The sequence below is a fragment of the Protopterus annectens genome, chromosome 8.part0 (genome assembly GCF_019279795.1).
Source record: "Protopterus annectens isolate FY-2018-M chromosome 8.part0, PAN1.0, whole genome shotgun sequence".
Taxonomy (NCBI): Eukaryota; Metazoa; Chordata; order Ceratodontiformes; family Protopteridae; genus Protopterus; species Protopterus annectens.
The window spans coordinates 27,575,954-27,580,463 of record NC_056741.1 but is presented as its reverse complement, the minus strand read 5'-3'; the positions used below and the strand labels follow the sequence as shown (position 1 = coordinate 27,580,463).

The 4,510-nt window shown below is 40.1% G+C and overlaps 1 non-coding gene across 1 annotated transcript; it reads left to right on the top strand.

Annotated features, from left to right (window-relative positions):
• Positions 1-2,672: 2,672 nt before the first annotated feature.
• Positions 2,673-2,745, top strand: TRNAV-CAC. Its single transcript has one exon. It is a non-coding gene; the product is annotated as a tRNA-Val (tRNA).
• Positions 2,746-4,510: the final 1,765 nt, after the last annotated feature.

The following is a 4,510-nucleotide window of genomic DNA, read 5'->3' as shown; positions in this document are numbered from 1 at the left end:
ATCAGACAATTAACAGAGCATCAAGATCAGTATTTAAAAAACAGCAGCAACCAATTGAATCTCAATATTGAACTCTCCGCCTCTTCAAGGTGGGTTTGAGAGGTACAACACCATCCAAGCCAGGAGCCTTTTCACTCCTTAGCTCAATAATTCATTTGGCTTCATTATATTCAGTCAAATTTACAATGTCACCCACCCTAGTGTTCAACTTCACAGCCTGCAACTCCATAAAATTAAATACATGTCCTTCATTACTTTTAATATGTTGATGTAAGGCATTATGAGCATCACCCAAATGTATTGCTGCAAAATGCTTTAAAATCCTGTCTTTTAACTGACAGTTGGTCTTTCCTACATGAAAAGATCACCATGACCTGCACTAAGCTAAATAAATAACATTCTTAATCTGACAGTCAGCATAGTGAATAAAAGAATATTTTACATTGGTAATGGGGTGTGTAAAAAAGATTTGCCTCATAATGTAAGTACAAGCCTGACAATGTCTGCATGGAAAGATACCCATACGTTGATAGGAAATTGTTATAGAAGACTTCATTGTCATACCTTTGTCTCTGCATAATAAATCCTTCAAATTGTTATTACGCCTACAACTAAAAGAAAGATTCATCTGCATAACATTTCTAAGTTTTACATCAGTTCACAAAATTTTCCAGTTATTGCGTATGATCTGGCACACCCCCCCTATATTATTACTATACCTTAAAACCACATGTGGCACATCTGCTTGTGTGCCCCTACCCCTGGAGACCTGTTGTCCCAATGTAACATCTGAGAACCAAGGTTTCGCTTTCATGGCTCCCTCCCTCTTGCTGTCCTCAACAGCCATCTAAACGGTCTTTTAGCTATAATCTCTATTAACAAAATTAGTAACCAACTGATCAGACTCCTTATTAAATCGTCCTTCGTCTGTACATAATCTAGACGCTCTATATGCCTGACCTTTTACCACATTTTTAAATAAATGACTAGGGTGCATGCTAACAAAAGCTAATTAATTATTCCTCCAGCAATCCTTCCTATACATATAAGTCTGAATGGAACCATTGAACCCCCTCTTCAATCTCACATCCAAATAATCAATCTCCAAATTTGAACAAGACATACTGAATCTTAGAAAATCTGTAGTAGATTCTAGATGGACAATAAATAAATGTAGTTCATCATGTGTGCCCCTCCGCAAAATAAATACATCATCCGCAAATCTTATATAGTAACCCAGGTGTGCCTTCCATGCATGTTCATGTTTGAAAATCACCTCATTATCCCAGTATGTAAATCAAAAGCTGAAGCAGCAAATGGAAACAGATGCGTACAACCCTCAAACGAAAGCCAACGCACGAAGTGAGTGAAAATACTTCTTTTAATGGACCAAGTTAATCGATTTTGTGGATTTTCGCTCACTTCGTGCGTTGGCTTTCGTTTGAGGGTTGCACACATCTGTTTCCATTTGCTGCTTCAGCTTTTGATTTTGTGGATTTACGTGGTTGTCAGCTGTTTCTTGATATTATCCCAGTACGCTAAAACCAGGTTAGCGTATGAATTCACACAAGGCATCGCCATCGCTATGCCCTGTTGATAATGGCAACCTGAGCATAAAAAGATGTTATTCTGCAGTATAACCCAAAGCAGAACACCTACGGCCATCCTGGTAGTACATCTAATAATCCATTACAACTTAACAAGGACTCTATGGCAACTAAGCCATATTCTTCAGAGATCACAGTGAATAAATTGTTTATCTCTAAAGTGACAAAAAGATAGTTGCCAATGTTGGGCTCGGTAAGAGTGTAAGCATGCAGGGCAGATAGAAAATGGGAAGTGTCCTTCAAAATCCTGGGTGTGGAGACTGTCACTGACTTTAATATCAGTTCTACCCAAATAGAAGTATTCTCCATCACCCATCCTCTGCCTGACACTATGGGTCTAAGAGGTGGATTAGTGGGGTCCTTGTGTATCTTAGGTAGTGCCTTAAACACAGGTACCACTGGATGATCTATTAACACAAATTTATATACATCCTCATTGATAAGGCCATTCAATTTGTGCATAGTTAACTCACGTTTCACATTACCTACCAAAATAGTAACTTCTAGGGGAGAATTTCCTAAAGATCAAATGGTCACTTAGCAAGTCCATGACCTTATCATGGTAAAATTGCTGGTGCATCACCACAACTGCTCCCCCCTTTATTGGCAGATTTGATTATAATACTATCATCCTGCATTAGTGACTTCAAAGCAACTGTCTGTCTTGTTGCTAAATTATGATAAACATGCCCCTCTTTAGATGATAAATGCATCCAAATTTCTTCCTCACAAGTTCTTCAAAAAGTTGCAACTGTTGAATTGTATGGTGGAATAAAAACACTAGGTTGTCCTAATGTGTTGTTACCAATTACATTATCAGTGTCACCAAACATTTGCTTTAACAGCAATGCCCTGCCAAATAAATGTAGGTCAAGCTTAACCTCACTAAAGTTTGAACCCACACTGGGAACAAAAGTTAGATCCTTATTTAAAATCTGTAATTGCTCCTCACCTAACCTGACATGAGATAAATTGTAAACATATGATGGCTAAGTGGGTAACTGCTGTCACTATAGTGTGCAGGGTCCTGGGTTTGAGCCCTGGAGAAGCAGTTTATTTATGTCAGTTTCCGTAGTGTAGTGGTTATCACGTTCGCCTCACACGTGAAAGGTCCCCGGTTCGACCCCGGGCGGGAACATCTTTAGGGGTGGGAGGTTGGCATAATGGTTAAGGTGTTTGCCTTACAGCCACAAGGTGCTGGGTTTGATTCTCACATGGGGTAATTGGCTAGGCTTAAAATGGTCCACAAGGGCATTTAGCCTAGTACTAAAACTATGAACTATTAGATGTAGCATAAGTAATACAGTCACCATAAGAAATCAGAATGACGTTTTCCACTTCTTCGCACTCCTTTGCGAATGGCCTCTTTTCTGTTCATATTTCTTCCTGACCACAACCGGGAGTTTCGGAAAAGATGAAGCAGTAAGAGATTTGACTCCCAGGCCCTATAAACTTGTGGTATCAGTCAAACCCTCAATGATGGCATGAAGGCCCTAAGGCTATATCAATAACTGGAAACCTTAATCATATCTTTTACAGATCAACTAACGTTCCTAAAATGCTACACAAATCTTCCATGAGACTGGTTTATTCCTCATTGAATATGAGTAAGAAGCTGTCTGCATTTAAACGCCCATCTTTTCTTCTGCACTATGGTACTGTAACCTCAGCTAGTTGTGGAGGATTCTGTACTTCTCTTTTTTTTTTCTTTTTTTTTACATTTTTTATGTTTTAAATTACTTATGTCACTTTGTTCACTTGAAAAACATAATGATGGTTGTTTATCTCTTCTTAAAATACTTCAGAAAACGCTGTAATAAAGATAAATCCCCATGCAGCAGAAACCAGGGAACAAACAAAGACCAATCACCATGGCAAACAGACTAAATATAGGAATTTTTTTATTATTCAGTGAGTGCTTTTGTGTTAAACACACTTCTTCAGATGTTACATAAAGACATCCCCGACTACCTTAGGCTGCCTCCACATAATGACAGCCCCCTCTAGAGAACCTGGCAATTACCCTAGGAGTTACCTCATGCTGCCTCTACATAAAGACTGCTCCTCTACAGACCCTAGGAGTTGCCTCACACTTCCTCTACATAAATACTGCCCCTTTATGGACCCTGGGAATTGCCTCACGCTTCCTCTACATAAATACTGCCCCTCTACAGACCCTGAGAATTGCTTCACATTGTCTCTACATAAATACTGCTCTTCTACAGACTCTGGCAATTGCTTCACACTGTCTCTATATAAGGACTGTCCCTCTACTGATCCTAGCAATTGTCTCATGCCACCTCTACATAAAGAGTGCTCTTCTATGAACCCTGGGAATTGCTTCACTCTGTCTCTTCATTAATAGTGCTCATCCATAAACTCTGACAATTGCTTCCTGCTGCCTCAACAAAAAGACTGTCCCTCTACAGACCCTGGGAATTGCCTTATGCTGCTCTACATAAAGACAGCCCTTCTACAGACCCGGAGAATTGCCTCACTGTGCCTCTAAATAAAGACTACAACTCTATGGACCTTGAGAATTGCCTCATGGTGCCTCTACATTAAGACTACCCCTCTACAGACCCTGGGAGTTACCACATGGTGCCTCTACATAATGACAGCCCATCTATGGATGCTGGAGTTGCTGCATGGTGCTTCAACATAAAGATAGCCCATATCCTGTACAGAATCTGGGAGTTACCATACCATGCCTCTAGATAAAGACAGCCCCTCACTATGTGTTTACACAAAGACAGACCCTCTGCTGACCCTGGAATTACCACACGTTGCCTTTACATAAATACAGCCCTCTGCCAACCCTGGGAATTTCCTCACAGTGCCTTTACATAAAGACAGCCCCTCTGCTGACCCTGGGAATTACCTCATGGTGCCATTACATAAAA